The 20,294-nt window shown below is 46.5% G+C and overlaps 1 pseudogene; it reads right to left on the bottom strand.

The window, feature by feature from the left end:
- Positions 1–1,092: 1,092 nt before the first annotated feature.
- LOC142454673 (protein dpy-30 homolog pseudogene) lies at positions 1,093–20,234 on the bottom strand (annotated as a pseudogene).
- Between the last annotated feature and the right edge of the window lie 60 nt (positions 20,235–20,294).

Here is a 20,294-nt window from a genome sequence, read left to right as displayed (position 1 = left end):
TTTTTGGTGTGAATTTCAAGATTATTTGTTACATTTTCTTGATAATTATTTAAAAATAAATAAAAACCCACGATCATCAAGTCAATTCCAACCCTAGAGGGTAGAGTGGAGTTTTTGAGACTTAACTACCAAAGCAGACAGCCTCATTTCCCCCTTTAATTATAGCGCTTTTCAAAGGGACTCTTTAGTAATCAGACAGTTGCACTTACTATGAGTGTTTTTTAAGGAATTAAGCCATTTAAGTTATTATATTTTTCTATGAATATCTTTACAAAATTCTCTCTTAAGGTCTACCTGGCCTTTAGGAGTTTTTTATTTTGGTCCTCATATTGATGATTTCTGTCTTCTATTTTTTCCTGGTCATTCTTGTTAGAGGTTTGTCAGTGTTATTGATCTTTTCTATTTTTTCTTTTGAATTTCATGTATTTCTGCTTTTAACCCTATTATTTCCTTCCTTCTGTTTCATTTGGGCTTATTTTGCTTATTTTTTTCTACGTTCTTGAGATAGGAGCTAAGATGATTGATGAGTTGTTTTGACTTTCCTAATGCAGACAAACCTCCAGTCAGTAATCTGAACTCCTATTTAGATAAAAAAAAAAAAACTCAAAACCAAATTTAGAACCAAATTAAAAAAGATATAAACAAAAGTAAGCCAGTCACAGAAATCATGGGGTAGTTCTTTAGCATCACTATGAGTATGTATTGACTCGAATGAATGTATGCATTTTTGAATGTATGCATTATTTTTTTATATTTTAATTATTTATTTTGGTGATTTTAAAATCAAAAGTTAAAGACAGTTGAAGAAAAAGACTGCACAGAATATGCTCATTAAATAAGTATTGTGATTCAATAAGGGAAATATGTTCTCTTCTGCAATTCTGGAATTAAGTGGTCTGGTCTGGAAGGTTTTTCTCTTTTCCCAAAATCCCCACAACACCCCCCAAAAACAAACAAACAAACAAACAAACAAACAAACAAGGAAAACAAAAAACCAAAAAAGGGGTGGGGATCATGGCAACCAAAATTGCCTCTTAATCATGTAAACCTCTAATAGCAACCTGTTTTTCGGTTCTTCCCAAGAAGTCACTTTCAATCTTCAAAGCGTGCCTTGTTTGTCAAAATATATGATGCTAGAAATTCAGTGGGGTTTGCTGGTCTCTCCTCTTGGAGCACAGCAAGTCCCTGCAGTAAGACAGGCACCACTGTCTGACCCAGGTAGGCATGACAGGCAAAGGCTGGAGGTCCACCTTCTGTTTGGATGACGTCTCTGCATCCATCTTCTCATTTTCCACTCTCCTCTCCACATCGTCTGTGAGACCGTACTCAGAGTGAGGATTGTCTGCAATCTTCCAGCATCTGTGCTTCCAGTGTCTGCCCTTCCAGCATCCGCTCTGGCTCCCTGGAGGACCTGCAAGCCACTGTCCCCAGAAACCAATCTAGAAGTAGTCAGGACAGGAAAAAAGGGAGTTGATTCCAATGTATGCATTTTAATGCTATAAATTTTCCTCTTTGCACAGCTTTAGCTATGCTTCACGAGTTTTGATGTGCTGTCTTTAATTTTTATTCAAATTATTATTGTTTCAAAAATTTCTCTTCAGACTTCCTCTTGGATGCATGGATTTTAGAGATGTGTTGTTTAGTTTCTGTGTTAGACAGGGTTCTCTAGAGAGATAAAACCAGATTGCTAATAATTTTATATATGTATTTATACAGATAGATAGATAACACAAGAAATAAACAGTTAAATTATAAAGCAGTACAAATGGCTCAGTGCAACTCCCTCCAAGTCTTGAGGGCTTCCAGGTAGTCCTCTGTAGAGAAATTCAGGCTATCCGGGCACAGGCAGCAAACAATCAGGTCACCAACAGTCAGTCCGCAGCTCAAGAGATGTAAATTCCAATTGTGTGGTGAAACAGGTCTTGAAGGAACCTCAAATTACAGAGACACAGTCCACAGGTTAGGTGGACCACTGGTAGTGTAGCCTGTAAATTGAGGCACAGAACAAGCAAGGCAGCCACCCACTGGTTGACACAATAAACTAACTACCTCAAATTGTGTAAATCTATAGAACTGCCCCTGTGGGTTTCTGAAACTCTTTACAGGAGTAGACAGCCTTGTATTTCTCCCAGGGAGTGGGTGGTGGTTTCAAACTGCTGCCCTTGTGGTTAGCAACCCAATGCTTAACCACTATGCCATTTGTGTAGCAGAGAAAACCCAGGCAAATGACACTACTATCAAATTCTGACTCAACGATTATATAGCAGAGAGCTATAGCCACAGGTACAGAGTTCAGAGTTGCATTACAGCACGTAAGGAATGGGCCCGATGAATCGCCGGCATCCCAGTTACTTAGGGCTGCCAGAGGAGAAACACCACACTGGTGGCTTTAACAAAGAAATGAAATTTCTCACAGGCGCTTAGACGTCTGCATTCAAGGTTCTGGCTCCGAGGGAAGGTGTTCTCTCCGCAGGCTCTGGGGAAGGTCTCTGCGTTTCTGTTCTGGGGAGGTTTCCATGAAGCTTGGCAGCTCTCTCCTCCCATCTCTGCGTCTTTCTCTTGCTTTTATCATCTCTTCTAGACCAGCCCTTGGAGGACATTACGCTTTGAGAAAGAGGAAGGCCCTGGACAAGATGCACTGACACAGGGGCTGCAACAACGGGCTCAAACCGAACAATTGGGAGGATGGTGCGGGACCGGGCGGCTTTCTGTTCTGTTGTTCATACTTACAAAGGGGCACTAACAACAACATACCTCAGCAGAAATATAGATTTCAGACACACCTTCCCCTCATCCTGTCTCATTAGCATAGCCAAGAAAACACATTTCCCCAGTGGGTTTATAACCATGAGTTTACAGCACTTATTTTGGGGGGGTTGGGGGGGGCACACGATTCAATCCCTGATGGGCATCTTGTTAGAGTCTCCGGCACACGTGGCTGTGTAGGCACCCAGCGCAGCCTTGGTTGGTGTAGGCGGGACTGACCAGTCACAGGTTCTGCCTGGGGTGTGGCGGAGGAGAGCAGTTATTGATAAACATTTTCTATCTTGCTAGTTCATCCCTTCCCTACTTCCAAGCCTAGAGAAAACAGAATCTTGTTGAAACGCGGTATATATATATCTATATATACATCTATATATATAGATGTATATATAGATATATATATATTTGAAACACGTTATATATACATATACACACACACACACAGAAAGCGCCATCTCATCTATTTTATGTGTACAATTTAGTCACATTACTTACATTCATTCCCCATGTTGTGCAAACCCCACCACCATCCATTTCCCACGATGGTTGAGGCCTTTCCAGTTTGCCTCTGTCCCTGTTCCCACCTCTGTCTGCTGAGCCCAGGATAAGACACAAACAGAGATCCAGGGGACCCATTCCCATGCAGATTCTCAGCTCCCAAGATTCCTAGCAAGCATGCCTTCTTCTCGAGAGCTTTGTCTTCAATGATTGTTCTCTATGTAATTTAGATCAACATGTTAGGTGTGGTAGATATATAATTGTTTGTCAACTTGAAGATTAAGAGTGTAGGGGTAAAAAAAAAAAAAAGAGTGTAGGGGTGGAATCTAGCCTGCCAATGAGATCATAGCCAATGAGGCCTCTGTGTGAGCATGGCCTTCCCCTGAGAATTCTGGGAAATCCGGTACTTCCTCCTTGGAGGTGGGAGACACCTCTCTCTCTGCCACTCCCTGGAAGACGTTGCAGCTGACAAGACACATGGAGCTACACTGGTGCCCTGAGCAGGAAAAGCCACATGGATGCAATCAGACCTCTGGAACCGGAGAAGCCACGTGGAGACCCCTGCCAGCGCTGAGATGCTTACAACACCACTGGGTCCAAAGACTTTCTACCCACTGGCCTGTGATCATCCAGGATTCGGTGTAATTGCATGTGCTTTGTGAGTCTGAAGAGGACTTTATAGATTGGTATAGGACATATGGGCTAATATTGGACTGATGGACTTAGCTGGCCTGGGCTGAGATGTTTCCTCAATGTTCAGTTGCTCTTGGATATAAGTCTCTTTCTTATACACATGGATTTGTTCTCTAGTCAACCCAGACTAACACATCGAGCGTTCCTGGGTGGTACACACCGTGAATGGGCTGGTAACTGAGAGCCCACCTAGAGATGTCTTGGAAACAAGTCTTGGCGATCAATTTCCCGAACATGTTAGCCCTGGGAAGAGACTTGATGGGGTACGGCTCTACTTGGACACATATGAGCAGCCGTGAGTCAAAAGCGACTTGCGTTGCTGAGAGAACGGGTGAAAAGGAGTTCGTCTTCTCAAAAATGGGTATGTCTGTTGCCACTTTCACTTGCCTCTTTTTCTCTTCCCAGCATCTACCTATGAGGATGTCCCAACAACAATGGGAGGGCGCCCTTCCACCCCGGGCACTTGTGATGCAGCTCAAAAGCCGGGCACGTTCCCTCACTGCCCTGGAGTCAATTCCGACTCATGCCGACTTTAGAGGACAGAGTAGGGCTGTTCCCATCGCTTTCTGAGACTGTGAATCTTCACAAGAGGAGAAACACTCCAAACCTCACTGCTACCACGTTGGTGTGACTCTAGGGCGTCATCTGAGAATGTAACTCGTTACAGAAGTAGGAAGCCTCTTCTTTCTCTCAGGGAGCAGCTGGTGGTTTCAAACCGCCGCCCTTGCAGTTAGGCGCCCAGCGTGTAACCCCTAGAGGGCCTTTCTAGGCTTTGCTAACCATGCCTCGCTCTGGCCCAGACCTCCAGCAAACTGATGGATGAGAGAACACTCTGAAAGCCCGTTTGGGGGCTTGTTCTGCTCCTCCACTGGGTTCCTTTGTTGCTCAGTGATCCAGAGTGAATTGTTCACTGTGACCATTGATTTTTCTAGTCACTTTTGAACCTGAGCTCATTGTTCTCAAAGTTGGGGGTTCCTCTTAGGCTGTGGGCTAGCTGAGGTTTATACATCCATGTCCTAGTTTGCTAAAGGAAAACAAAAGGAAGAAACAAACGTGTGAGTTCTCCCCTCTTCTCTGTGTGTTTTTCCCCTGGATCCCTCACTGTGACCTCCAGAGAGAGAGGCTTTTTTATTTTTCTAGGCCAACACTTTAAAGGGGAAATGTCCTTCATAATTCCTCCACAGCTTAGTGGAAGCAGGTTGATATTATTTAAAATAAATGTCGCCCTAGGGGAGTGACAAAGGGGGTGAGACGCAGATAGAGTGGCTGCTAGCTAAGCAGCACCTCCCCCTAGAGGTAGTCGCAGTGTGCTGCACCCAGTGCTCGCGCAGTGGGACGTCACTGTGCAGGGCACCCAGCCAGATCCATGAGGTGCTAGCAGATCCGGGAGGCCCACAGGCAGGAGCGCGACCTGACCGCTCTGAGATCCTCCCGCTGCAGAGCAGCACGCTCCAATAGAGCCAGCGCTCCTAAGGAGCAGTGGAGCTCCTAGGAGAGAAAGTGTGGCCCAGTGGGTCGGCCTGGAGGTCAGGTTTAAAGCCCAGCAGCAGTGGTAGGAACCCGGGGCAGTGGGGCCTGGCCTTCCCACAAGCTCTGCCGCCCCTGCCCCAAGCAGCTCCTGATGCCAGAGGCAAAGGGCATTTATAGAGGTCTAAATACAGGCATGTACATATGTAAATATATTTAGATATGATGGGGGAGTAGATCTATGTGCATATATTTATAGGTTTAGTATTAAGGTAGCAGATGGACATTGGGCCTCCACTCAAGTACTCCCTCACTGCAAGAACATTTTGTTCTATTAAACTGTCATTCCATGATGCTCACCTTCCCGACATGATTGCTGAAGACAACGTGGGTGCATAAGCAAATGTGGTGAAGAAAGCTGATGGTGCCTGGTTATCAAAAGATACAGTGTCTGGGGTCTCAAAGGGTTGAAGGTAAACAAGCAGCCATCTAGCTCAGAAGCAACAAACCCATCAGTGGAAGAAGCACACCAGCCTGTGTGATCACGAGGTATCAATGGGATCAGGTATCAGGCATCAAAGAACAAAAAAAAATCATATCATTGCGAATGAGGAAGAGTGCAGATTGGGGACTCAAAGCCCATCTGTAGGCAACTAGACATCACTTACAGAAGGGTCTCAGGGAGGAAATGAGTCAATCAGGGTGCAGTGTAGCAATGATGAAACATACTTTTCTCTAGTTCTTTAATGCTTCCTCCCCACCATCATGATACCAATTCTACCTTACTAGTTTGGCTAGACCAGAGGATGTACACTGGTACAAATAGGAAGTGCAAACAGGGAATCCAGGCCAGATGAACCCCTCAGGACCAGTGGTGAGAGTGGTGATACCAGGAGGGTGGAGGGAAGGTAGGGTAGAAAGGGGGAACTGATTATAAGGATCTACATATAACCCCCTTCCTGGGGAACAGACAACAGAAAAGTGAGTGAAGGGAGACATCAGACAATGAAAGACATGACAAAATAATAATAATTTATAGATTATCAAGGGTTCATGAAGGAGGGGGGAGCAGGGAGGGAAGAGAAACATGAGGAGCTGATACCAAGGGCTCAGGTGGAAAGCGAATGTTTTGAGAATGATGAGGGCAAGAAATGTACAAATGTGCTTGACACAATGGATATATGTATGGATTGTGATAAGAGTTGTATGAGCCCCCAATAAAATATTAAAAAAAAGAATTGTCCACCCTCTGAGTGGGCTTGCCTCGTGTCTGGGCACTCTCTCAGTCAATGGCTGTAATATATGGAGCCACAGTTAGAACAGGGGGTGGGTGGTGGGTGGGTGTCTGCACAGATTAGATAAAGGCTTGTATGAGCCAGTGCGTCTCCAACTCCACTGTGTTCTCAAAGTTTCATCTGGAGAGCTTGTTGAAATATCACTTTGACTTCATTAGGTAGAGTGGCCAACTCCTTTGGGTTTGTCCTGGTCTTGTTTCATTTTAAAATTCTAGTCCCATATCCTGAGAAACTCATCAGTCCCAGGCGTGCTGAGATATCTTGTCCCCTCAGGGCAAGGGTGGAGAATGTCCAGCCTATAGGCCACGTAAGACCTGGGGAATCATTGGAACCAGCTAACAGCACAGGCCTCACCAGAGAGAAGAACTTGAGTTATGAACCATTTGACCCGTCTGGCTCTGGAATGATGTTATAAACATCCAGAAAAAACATTCCCCCACCCTTGAAAATGGCCTGTGTGAGTCTGGGTTGAGTAGAGAAACAAGTCCACTGACACTCTTGTATTTGTAAGAGAGGACTTTATATCAAAGAGCAATTATTCATTAAGAAAGCATCCCAGCCCAGTCCAGATCAAGTCGATAAGTCTGATATTAGCCCACATGTCAATACTAGTTCATAAATTCCTCTTTAGAATCATGCAGCCATGCAATGACCCCTGAGTACAGGAAGATCACAGGCCAGTGGGTGGAAAGTCTTGTGGATCCAGTGGCAGTGGAAGCATCTTAGCACTTGTGTCGGTCTCCATGTGGCTCCTCCAGCTCCAGAGCTCTGGCTGCATCAGGGTAGCTCCATGTGGCTTGTCGGCAGGAAGACGAAGAAGAGTGTGTCTCCCGCCTCCAGGGAGGAAGACAGGAGTTCCCAGAATCCTCAGGAGAAGGCCATGGCCACACGGAGACCTCATGGGCTATGGGTTGATTGACAGGCCAGATTCCACCCCTTCACAAATTGACTGGCGATTATGTAACTACCACAGACCCCAAGACCCAGTGCATGCCTAAGAAGCCCTCAGTGACGTATTCTGTCAGTGCTGCCGTCAGGGGACCCCTCTTGGTCGGTGATCATTCCCATCCTCCCCCTGCTCCGCCTGTCTCAGTTATCTAGTGCTGCGATAACGGTTTAGGAGGCTAGAGGTCCGAATTCAGAGTACCAGCTCTTGGGGGAAGGCTTTCTCTCGATCAGCTCTGGAGGAAGGTCTTGGTCTCTTGAGTTTCTGCTTCTAAGCGATCTTGCCTTGGCATCCCTCTTATTGCCTCTGTCTTTGCCCACTCACTCGCTTGTTTAACCTTTGAGATTTCAAAAGATAGCGATTCAAAACACATCCTGCCTCACAGATGTAACAGGCAACCTGTCCCAAATGGGATGATAACCACAGCCAGAAGATCAAACCCGACCAAACCAATCCTCTTCCTGTGGACTCGACATCAACCGTAGAAACTTAAGGGACGGTGGAGAATAGCCAGGACATTTCTAAGGCTGTCAATCTTCACGGAAGCAGACAGCTATGTCTTTCTCCCACGAGCAACTGGTGGGTTTGAATGGCTGATTTTCTGGCTTGCAGTCCAATGCTTAGCCCTCTGAGCCACCAGGACTCCTCACTACCAATGTAGAGGTTAGGGTTTATGGCACATTTTGGGAGGTGGAGATACAATTAAATTCATGACATTGCCCTTGGCTTTTCATGTTGGGAGTTGCCTTCCCTTCCTCTCACCTGGTTTTCCGACTTTCTAATGAATGCACTATAATGCCCACGGAGTTATGAATTGACTGCCATCATGATTTTCTAGTTGATTGCTATTTAGAAGTTTAATTTAAAATTCCCAAGTAATAAGGTTTTAAGGGCCTATCCTTTTATCATCCAAGCCATTTCTAGAGTTGATTCCGACTCATAATGACCCCCACAGAAATGCTCCTTAGGGTGTCTGAGAGTAAATCTTTACAGGAGCAGACAGCCTCATCTTTTTTCTGTGGAGCAGCTGGTTGGGTTTGAATCACCAACCTTGAGGTTAGCAGTTCAGTGCTTAACCACTAAGGCACCAGGACCTCTTATAGTGAGTTTCTATTTTACTGCATTGTAGCCAGATAATTTCATCTGGATGATTTTTTGTCCTTGATTTTGCTGAGATCTCTGTCATAGCCAGATATATGGTCAGTCGTGGGCAATATTCCATGTGCGTCAGCAAAGAGTATGTATGTTCATGGGTACTAAGTTTGATAAAAGGCACTTTGGGGGTGTGGTTGGCGATGCATTTGGCTGCTAGCCACAAAGTCAGCAGTTCAAAACTACTAGCTCCTCTGAAGGACAAAGTAGAAGGTTTTCAACTTCTGTAAACAGTTATGGTCTCAAAAACCTACAGGGGCCAAGCCCTTCCTCAAAGAAAGAACACTTTGTCCTGACAACCTGGCATTCTGTGATACTCACCCTCCCAGCACCATTGCTGAAGACAAAATGGGTGCACAAGCAAATGTGAAGAAAGCTGATGGTGCCCGGCTATTAGCATCTGGGGTCTTAAAGGCTTTGAAGTTAAACAAGCGGCCATCTAGCAGAGAAGCAACAAGCTCACATGGAAGAAGTACACCAGTCTGTGTGATCATGAGGTGTTAATGAGATTGGGTATCAGGCACCAGAAAACTCCAAACAACAAAAAGAACCTATCACTGAGAACGAGAGGGGTCAGAGCAGAGACCTCAAACCCATCTGTAGACAATAGGGCATCCCGTTACAGAAGGGTCATAGGAAGGGATGAGTCAACCAGAGTGCAGTATAGCACCGATGAAACACACAATATTCCTCTGGTTCCTTGAGGCTTCCTCACCCCACACTATCATGACCCCAGTCCTGCCTCTCACTGCGGGCTAGACCGGAACATGTACACAGGTACAGATAAGAGCTCATGACACATGGAATCCAGGTCAGATAAGCCCCTCAGGAATAGAAATGGGAGTAGTGATACCAGGAGGGTGTGGGGAAGGTGGGAGCAAGGAGGAGGGAAGAAACCATCTGGAAAGGGAAACAGCGGTTGGTGTAAAATATGAACTCAATAATAATTTGTAATTTATAAGGGGTCACAAGAGTGGGAGGGGGAGGGAGGGAAAAAAGAGGAGCTGATACCAAGGGCTCAAATAGAAAGTAAATGTTTAGAAAATAATGATGGCAACGTATGTACAAATATGCTTGATATAATTGATGTATGGATTGTTATAAGAACTGTAAGAACCCCCAGTAAAATCACCTTTTAAAAAAAGAAAATAGGGGGGAGCAGGGAGGGAAGGGAAAAATGAGGAGCTGATACCAAGGGCTCGAGTAGAAAGCAGATGTTTTGAGAGTGATGATGGCAACATATGTACGAATGTGCTAGACACAAATGATGTATGTATGGATTGTGAAAAGAGTTGTATGAGTCCCTAATAAAATGATTTAAAAAAAGAAAATAAAGATAAAAAACAAACAAACAAACAAACCCCCCACAGGGGCAGTTCCACTCTGTCCTGTAGGGTCGCTAGGAGCCAGAATTGACTGTAAGGCAGTGACTTTAAGTTTGATATGTTTATCAGATCAAGCTCTTTAATTGTTTTTTTTTTTTTAATCACTGCACATTCAGTTTGTTTCTACCGGATTTTTGAAGGCAGTCTACTGAAGCCTCTCACCAGGAGTGCGGATTTTTCAGCTTCTCTTTCGTGTGTTTCAACCTTATGCTGTTAAGCATGTAGAGGGTTATACTTATTACATCTTCCTTTCAACCCCCTCCTGGCTCTAAATGAGGGGAGAGAGTAAGCAGGGTCTGCCATACGGTTCCCAGACCCAGGCCTGACGACCGGAGCTGAAGCTGTGCTTCCTGCCCGAAGAAGCTCCTGTTTCCAGCACATTGCCATTAAGTCAGCCCACTGTGGCAGGGAGGGTTATGTACTGAGCTACTATCCTCAAGACCAGCAGTTCAAAACCACCAGCAGCTCTGCAGGAGAAAGATGAGGCTTTCTAGTCCCATGAAGATTTCTAGTCTCAGAAACCGAAAGGGACAGGTCTACTCTCTCCTATAGGGTTATAAGTTGGAACCAACTCAGTGGCAGTGACTGTTTTTTAGTTTTCTCAGCGTTGGGTCGATGTCCGAATCACTTGGGGCGCTCCAATCCAATCAGAACCTCTAGACATGCAGCCACGGGCATAGAACCACAGTGGAGAGTCCCTAAAGAAACTCACTGCTGGTGCATCAGTTCTGACTCAGAGGGACCCTATAGAGTGACCCTATAGGACAGGGTCGAAGTGCCTCTGTGAGTTTCTGAGCCTATACCTCTTTGCAGGAGTAGAAACCCTCATCTTTTCCCCGTGGAGCGGCTGGTGGTTTCAAACTACTAACCTCGTGATCAGCAGCCCAACACACCACCGCACCAGGACTCCTAGACTCTAGAGAGTCACAATCTCACCGCCATCAAGTGGGTTCTGACTCATGATGACCTATAGAACTGCCCCGATAGGTTTCTGAGACTATAACTCTTTATGGGAGTAGAAAGGCTCAGCTTTCTCCCTCAGAGTGGCTGATGGTTTCGAACTGCTGACCCTGAGGATCACGGCCCAACATGTAACCACTATGCCAGCAGGGCTCCTTAAGAGACTCACTAGGTGAGAAGAAAAGACATGGTCGCCACATGATATGCTTCACCCAGCTGAACTGGGCGGAGCTTATTTGAGATTCCGTGTCAGGCAAATGTCACGCAGCTGCAGTGGAGTAAACGGCAGGGCGGTTGAGGGATTTGTGGGGATTCCTATCCCCCCTCCAGGGACTGGGAAAAAGTGAAGTACAGCAAAGAAGGGTGGTGGTGGTGGTGGTGGTGGTGGTGGTGTGTGTGCAGTCAGCACTCACTATTGTCCTGGATGGCAGGCAGAGTGAAGGGGAGGCTGACTCAGGTCAGAAGGCTTTTCTGTCAAACACGGAATGGAGAACAGTGGAATCCACCTTCGGCTGGCCAAACTCGGAGCAATGATGGACAACGTATTGCCCCTTCCTGTGGTGGACAGGGCACATGTAACATGAAGACGAGAACTCCCGGGTTCTCTTCTATGGAAGAGGGGCCCCAGGACATAGCCCATGAGAATATTGATAAAACAAATGAACAAAATTTGCCATTGAGTCAACTCCAACTCACTGAGACCCCATGTGTTTCAGAGCAGAACTAGGCTCCCTCCATGGACTTTCAGCGGCTGCAGTCATTTGGAAGCAGAATACCAGGCCTTTCTCCCAAGGCATCTTTTGGTGGACTTAAGCATCCAACCATTTTTACCACCCAGGTGCTCCTGATAATGACGCCAACCAAAACACTCAACCAAACTCACTGCTATGGAATTGATTCTGATGCATAGCCACCCAATAGGACAGAGTGGAGCTGGCCCTGGGGGTTCCAAGACTGTGACTCTTTTTTAATCATTTTAGTGGGGGCTGGTACAACGCTTATGCCAATCCATCCATCCACTGTGTCAAGCACATTTGTTGCCATCCTCATTCTCAAAACGTTTTCTTTCTACTTGAGCCCTTGGTATCAGTGCCTTATTTCCCCTTCCCTCCCCGACTCGATTGTAACTCTTTACAGGAGGAGGAAGGCTCACCTCTCTCAGCGAGCCTGGTGCTTTCGAACTGCTGACCTTAGAGTTAGCCCAACGGGTAACCCACTCTGCCTCTAGGGAGCCTCCATAATCAAGACAGCTACCTTCTATTGGGCTCTCTGTGCCAGGTATCCCTTCAGCCCTTTAAACGGGTCACCTCATTTTAGCCTGCCAACGTAGTAGCAGGTAGGGATTGTTCTTAACCTCATGTAGCCCATTAGTAAACTGGGATGCACTGAGATGCAGGTACTCCCCACCATCACAGAGATGCCAAGAGGCAGGAACTGGCTCAGTGGGGACGCAGGCGGTGCTGTGCACAGCACACAGGACCCAATGGAGGGTGGGAGGGAGCACCGAGAGACCCCCAGATGCTAGGCCCTCCCTGGCCAGGAGGAGGAGGGGTTTGGTTGGGCTAGCAGGCAAATGAGGGGAGTTCATGGGGTGAATTGAGTTAGGGCTTCTGCTTCCTTTAGAAGTATTTCTCTCGATGCAAAGGCTGCCCATACCAGTATGCAAACTGAGCCCCGACAGGAGAGTCCTCAGACAGGGTTCCAGTCCAGGGCCCAGAGCAGCATCAGTGCTGACCTCAGCTGTCTCAATCCCCCTTCTCCCTCCTTGGATGATCAAGCGTGGAATGGGCCTTCCAGTTTGAAGGTTGGGAGGGGCGGCTGCTCCTCCTTTTCTGATGGATAAAGATTCCCGTTTGCTATGATTTGTGGGTTTCTGTTTTCGGCAGGATCCACCACCTGAAACGAGAGCTGTGGTTGATGACCTCTTTGATAAGGCCGTGGAAGCTTAGCCATCCCCAGAGCCACAGTGCACTCCAGGCAAATCCTGGCCTCATCCTATGAGCAATGTATGTTCCCTTGTCAACCACAGCCTGTGAATGTGTGTGTCGAGGTGCCTTTATGTTTGGTTCTGCCTAGACCAGGTGCACACTTTGCGACCCTTCCCTGCACCTCTGGCTCAGTGCTTTCTTGGGTCCCCTTACACAGTGCGTGGGACCAACCTCTCCAATACTGAATGGGTCCCAGAGGCGGTTGTATAATTAAAGGGTCAATTAAAGAGACATCAGACAAGACAAAGGATGCAAGGGCTCACCTCCTCAGTCATGACTTCAGGAGCCAGGTCCTAGCAAAGAGAGAGAGAGAGAGACAGAGAGAGAGACAGAGAGAGAGACAGAGAGAGAGACAGAGAGATATTGATGTATTCTCATGAACCTATATAATCTCAGGCAAGCAGGCCGTGGTAAGAGCATAAAATGAAGGGACTGCACAAGAGGCATACATGTGACAGGAGTGGGACAAGCTAGGGGTGGACACGCAATAGGAAGGAGAGGTATGAGGGGCTTACTGTGACAGGAAGGCACAAATGTAACCAGATGGGCATGCTCTACAGTCAAGATGACAGTCTAGCCTTGGTCGTCTGAGTTGACTTGACCTTAGATGTCTTTGAGCTGTCCTTCATTATCCTTATCAGAAGGGATCAGGCCCTACTTAGGGTGGGGCAGATAATAGGGTCTGATTGCTTTTGATGGCAGATAACCTTCAAGCAGCTGACCTTCAAGCATGTAGTGAGCGACCATGTGTTTGCAAACAGCACCTTGAGCCAGTCAGGGTGCAGTGTAGCAACAACGAAACATACAACTTTCCTCTAATTCCTAAATGCTTCCCCTCCTCCCTCCCTGTCCCCGCCACTATCATGATCCCAATCTGCCTTACAAATCTGGCTAGGGCAGAGGATGTACACTGGTACAGATAGGAACTGCAAACAAAGGGAATCCAGGACAGATGATCCCTTCAGGACCAGTGCTGAGAGTGGCGATACCAGGAGGGTAGAGGGAGAGTGGGGTGCAAATGGGGAACCAATTACAAGGATCTACATATAACCTCCTCCCTGGGGGATGGACAACAGAAACGTGGGTGAAGGGAGATGTCGGACAATGTAAGATATGACAAAATAATAATAATTTATAAATTATCAAGGGTTTATGAGGGAGAGAGGCAGGGAGGGGGGGAAATGAGGAGCTGATACCAAGGGCTCAATTAGAATGCAAATTTTGAGAATGATGATGGCAAGAAATGTACAAATGTGCTTTACACAATTGATGTATGGATGGATTTTGATAAGAGTTGTATGAGCCCCTAATAAAATGATTAAAAAAATAGTTGTATGAGCCCCCCAATAAAATGATTTAAAAAATAAAATTGGCATTCTTATGGGAGGACATTGTGGGGAATAACTTTTACTTCAGAGAATGTGAGAGGGACGCATCTCCAACCCATGAGCGTGAAGGTTTCCTCCAGGGGAGCTTTTGCCCCCCAGACTCCTTAACGTATGAATGTTGAGAGTTTGTCCTCAGACATGCTCTTCCTGGTTCTGTCAGCACCAACGATGGGCCCAGCCAGAATAGTTGTGAGGATGGCGCAGGGCTGGGCGGTGTCTGTTCCGCTTTCTACAGGGTCACTGTGAGTTGGAGCCGCAGAAACAATGGTGGCCTGAAAGAGCACAGGTTTACTATCTTACAGTTCTGGAGGTCCGAAGTCTGCAACGGGTCTCACTGAGCCTCGTCGGCAGGCTGAGTTCTCTCTGGAAGCTCCAGGAGAGCCTCCCTTTTCTTCCTTTTCCATTTCAGAGGCTCCCTGCATTCCTGGACTCAGCCCAGTCCTGGTTTTCAACCCTGTGAGATTGGGCCAAGTCTTTCTCATACTGAAATCTTTAGGCCAAGATCAGTTGAACTGTAACCTGACATCCACTTGTAACTCTTCATTCTACAGCCCTGGGAATTAATATGTGGATTTTTTAAATGCCTTTATCTGTTTCTGATGTAGTGGTTCCCTGCTGGGCTGCCATCTATACAGTTAGTAGTCTGAAACCACCAGCAGCTCCATGGGAAAGAACTGGGCTTTCTACTCCTGAAAGCAGGTTCAGACTTGGAAAGCCATGGGGGCGGGGGGCACACTATGAGTCAGCATTGACTTGATGGCAGTAGGTTGGGTTTGTTTTTTGATCTGTTTCCTGAGCGATTTTCTCAGCTCCTGCTTCCATTTAGAGCTCTTCTCAACTGTGCTACATGGACATCGAATCTGAGTTGTGACCTGATTGCAGTATTTTTAGAAATTCAATTTTTAAAATCTATTTTCAACTTGTTGGGTAATGCTCTGCTCTTTAAAGGTTTGGTTTCCATTTTTTCTTTTATGACCGGAAACCTCTTTATTTTATAGTCTCTCCCAGATGGCTTTATTACCTCTAGCTCTTGGTCGACTGGTCTGCTAACCTTTTTTTCACCTTGTGGGGAGTTTCCTCGTGTGCTTTATAATGTTTCATTGTAAACTCATCTTCAATAGGAGACTATTTTTGTGGAAGTTTCCCTAACGAGAAAAATTTCACTTGTTTTTTGGGGGTTTGATCAGTTCTGGACTTTTTCTTTTTTCCCTGTTATTTTTTTTAAAGGAATTCCACATGGTAAGGTGAGTATAAATTTAGATTTCATGTCTGCATGTGACACAAGCTTGGCATTTTAGTTCCTTGCCCATGACTTTTGTCTGTGTGCCTTTGGCACCAAGTCTGTGGCTGCCTTTTAGCTTCCGAGATTTAGGGGGTCATGACTGGCCAGCTCAGAGACATGTCAATCTCCAGTCTGATGGTTAATGATGTCAGATGGATGATTTAAAACCTTATTGTGGAAGAAAAAGGCAAGAGAGTCTATAGTTTCACGTTGTTTTGAGGTTACTTATTCCAATCTTTCAATCATTATAGGTTTGGATTTTTGTTTTTTACTTTTCATTTTATATATCCTTGCTCAATGATCATTCACCCTGTAGTTTAATAATAATACTTTCTGTGACACCTTTCCATTATTTCTTGGATTATTCCACCGTTCTATTGTTGAGCACCAGGAGCCCTGGGGTGCCGTGAATGCCTAATAGGTTCAGCTGCTAACCAGATGTTTGGTGGGCTGAATTAATCCACAAGTGCCGGGGAAGAAAGTCCTGGCCACCCACTCCTGAGAGATTAGCATTGGCACATGGCAGTAACAGCTTCCATTAGTCCGAACTGATGAGGTGGGCAACTGGGTGACTTTAGTGTTGAACAAAACATCTAATTACTTAAAGGTTACTTATCTTAATCCAAAATCTTCATATTTTGTAACCAGTGGTCCAATTTCCACTCAGTAGAGATCAAGAAAATAAGCTTATTTTATCTCCTGCATCATGCCTTTCAAATATTTCAAGATAATTATCACGTGCAATATGACAGTATTTGAAATATTAAAAATTATGAAAATTTAAGTTCTCATGGCTGCCTCCCAAGAGTCCTACAAATCACTTTCATTTGTAACCCTTCTACTAGAAGACCTGGTGGCAAGTGGGCCAATGCTACCTCTAGACAATGAGGAAGTAGAAGAGGGGTGGATCTTGTCCCTGCTGGCACGGTGGACCATGGGGCAAAGGAGAGGAGAGTGAGGGCGAGAGGAACTGATCACACCTTACGCTCTGTGCTAGAATCTGGGGTGTGTGCGTGAGCGCGCATGTGTCTCGCGGGTGGAGCTGAGTTAAGCCGTGTCCCCGGACAATGTGTTGGCATCCTAACCCCTATACTTGTAGCTGTAACCCCACTGGCGAACAGGATTCTCCTGTGGTGTTAATGAAGCCTTAGAAATGCGGGGTGTGTTTGAAGCCTAGGATCCCCCACCCGCCTCCAAACTTTTTATTGTGAATTAGGTGCGGGCTTACATATCAGATGAACATTTTTGTATTTAGCAACTTAATCAACTTATCAAATACTCAGTGTTCGCCCTGCTTCCCCTTCCCCACCCTGCTTTCCTTCTTGGAGGATATAAACTCCCCCTTCACTAAACACACGTCTACATGCTTGCCTATTGCCCGCCCCCCCCTTCCTTCCATTCTATCCCTGGCAACCATAAGTCTGTTTCTGTTGGTATAAAAGGCTTTTCATGATTAAGATAAAAATAACAGTCCTTTTGTATTTGCCTAACCCAGTGGTTCTCAGCCTTCCTCAGGCCGCGGCCCTTTCGCGCAGTTCCTCATGTGGTGGTGACCCCCAACCAAACATTATTTTCATTGCTACTTCATCACTGTCATTTTGCTACTGTGATGAATTGGGCGACCCCTGTGAAAGGATCGTTCTACCCCCAAAGGGGTCACGACCCACAGGTTGAGAACCGCTGGCCTAACCTCTCTCAGCATAACGTCCTAGTCGAAGTCCATCCATGTCACGAGTGCTCCAAAGTGTCCTCACGCTGTAACGATGCGTGCTATTCCATGTGTGCACGTACAGAAGTTTATGCATTCTTCCACGGGTGAGCGTTTAGGCTGTTCCATCTTCCATGGTAGGATGAACAAGGGCAGGGGGCATTTGTTGGCGCTGTGTTCTTTATTTCTGTAGTACTGCTATGGCTGACTCCGTGCCATTTCTATTTGCAACTGCTTGAGAACATGTTATACCGCTTTCCGCAATGGTTGTACAGTTTTACAGTGAACTGAGGGCTCCAGTCTCTCCATACATTGCTTTCTGCTTTGGGGCACGCTTTTTTTCAAGGCTGTCGTGGATGCTCTCAGTGCATCATTGCGGTTTTGGTTGGCGTCTCTTGGTTGGCTAGGGATCTCACGCATCGGCTTCATACATTGGTTGATAGTCTGGATGTCTTCTTTGGTGGACAGTGGGTTCATGGCCTCTGCCCATTTTTAATTGGATTATTTATCTTTTTCTTGTTGAGGTATTGACGTTTTCTATAGATTTTAGAGATTGGTCCATTGTCTGGTAAGTCATTGTCAAAGTTTTTCCCAGTCTGTGTTTTGTTTTTTTCTGACTCTTCTTGTGAAATCTTTTGATGAACATAAGAAGCCCAAGGGCTTCTAAACATAGCAAGCACAGAGTCAGCAGAGTGGACTAGCTCAAACAGGGGAAAGAGAGACGCCGTATGGAGATCCCCGAGGAACAGAGGGACGCTGGGCTAGAGAAGGATTTTCCTCCAAAGGATGGAAAGAAGCCTGCTGGACAGCCAGCGCCCTGAAGTCAGAGTTCTAGCCCCTAAAACTGTAAGAAAGTAACTTTCTTTGTACAAATGTACAAAAGTGCTTGACATCAGGGGACAGCACTGGAGACAGTGTGGAAATTGCACCCGATCTGATCCCGCCATGCCGAGGTGAAACACTAAGGGGGTGCAACAGAACAGCAAGGGAATGGAGCGGCAAGGTCCCCAGGGAATGCTGAAGGTGGACTTTGGGGCCAGGACCTGCTGCCCCAATAGACTGGACTGGAAAACACTCCTAAAGGCCAACAAACAGTCCTTGAACTAACTAAAAAAAAAAAAAAAGTGCTTGACACAATGGGTGTATGTGTGGATTGTGATAAGAGTCGTACAAGCTCCCAATCAAATGATTTAATTATTAAAAAAAAAAAGAAAGTAACTTTCTATTGGTGGAAAATAACCCACTTGTGATGTTTTGGATACAGGAGCGCCAAGAAAGTGAGATGGGAATTTAAGCCAAATGGCTTGTGTCTTCACTTCTTCGAGACCCTGGAAGGTGCCTGCTTGCCCTCGTGGCCCCACACTGTCACAGGTGGAACTCGTCTCAGAGCAGGGACTAGTTAGAGGGGGGGGGATTTGTGCTCCTGACCCTTCCTGGAGCCCTGTGAGCTGTGGGAATGCCTCTGTGCCCCATGTGAATGTGGAAGAGGGCCCACAGAGCTGCCAGGGCCAGTGCTGAGGTCACTCAGATGGAGCCCCTAGATGAGGCTCCGAGGGGCCTGCAGCAGCCACCACTGGTGAGGGAGACCAGGCTACAAGGGAGAGCTGTCAGAGCCAGGAGCCAGACAGAATTCGCCACTGGTAGACTTCGGCAACAGCAGCCGGCAGAAAACCCAGTGACCACGAGACGAGGAACATCCTACAGATGACAATTAAAAACTCCTCAGGACCCGCACACGCTAATGGGAGGCCCCTTCTTCACTATCACACAATCACAAAAGGCCACTCCCCCACATCCTACTACCTGGAGGATCTACCGAAGGCTAAAGGCCCTTCTCCTAGCCTGTAACACCAGTACATGCACATAAACGTTTGCATACAGTTTCCACAGATTCCCAGGCCATTGCCTCTAGCTTAAGAATGGTTGCTCTACACGGGTGCAGATAAGAGCTTTCGACACGCAGAATCCAGGACAGATAAACCCCCTCAGGACCAATAACGAGAGTAGTGATCCCACGAGGGTAGGGGGAAGATGGAGAAAGAGGGAAACGATTGCAATGATTGATGTACAACACTATTCTCCCCCACCCCCAGGGGGATGGACAACAGAAACATGGGTGAAGGGAGACAGTGGATGGTGTAAAATATGAAAATAAAAATAATTTGTAAATTATCAAGGGATCATGAGGGAGGGAAGGTGGGTGAGGGGGAAAAAGGAGCTGATAGCATGGGCTCAAGTAGGAAGAAAATGTTTTAGAAATGATGATGGCAGCATATGTACAAATGTTCTTGATACTATTGATGTATGGATTGTTATAAGAGCTGTAAGAGACCCCAATCAAATGATTTATTAACAACAACAAAAACGAAATAAAAAAGAATTGTTTCGCTCTCCCATTGTGCAGGTCCCTGTATTCTCACACCCAGGAGATGGCTCAAGACTGAGGAACTCGAGATGGGTGGGCTGCGGGCCCCATACCACGCCGCCCCCAGCAGTCCACCGTGACCAACATCCCGAGTGAGCCCCCGTGCCCGACCACATCGTCTGGCCCTCTCCCGCACGCTCTTCCTCCACTGCTGCTGCCTGGGCTGCGTGGCTTCGGAAGATGGACGGAGACATGATCGGGGCCCAGAGCCACGCCTCCAGCGCCAAGTACCCGATGAGCATCTTCCCTAGGGTCCTCGGCCTGCTGGGAATCCTCAGCTTCATCGTTCTTCTCGCCACGGGCACAGCGAGGAGCTGCCAAGCCTGTCGCAGATGACGGGCCAG

Source organism: Tenrec ecaudatus, chromosome 8 (assembly GCF_050624435.1).
Source record: "Tenrec ecaudatus isolate mTenEca1 chromosome 8, mTenEca1.hap1, whole genome shotgun sequence".
Lineage (NCBI taxonomy): Eukaryota > Metazoa > Chordata > Mammalia > Afrosoricida > Tenrecidae > Tenrec > Tenrec ecaudatus.
The sequence above is the reverse complement of the archived record's forward strand: the minus strand, read 5'-3'. Positions and strand labels throughout refer to the sequence as shown.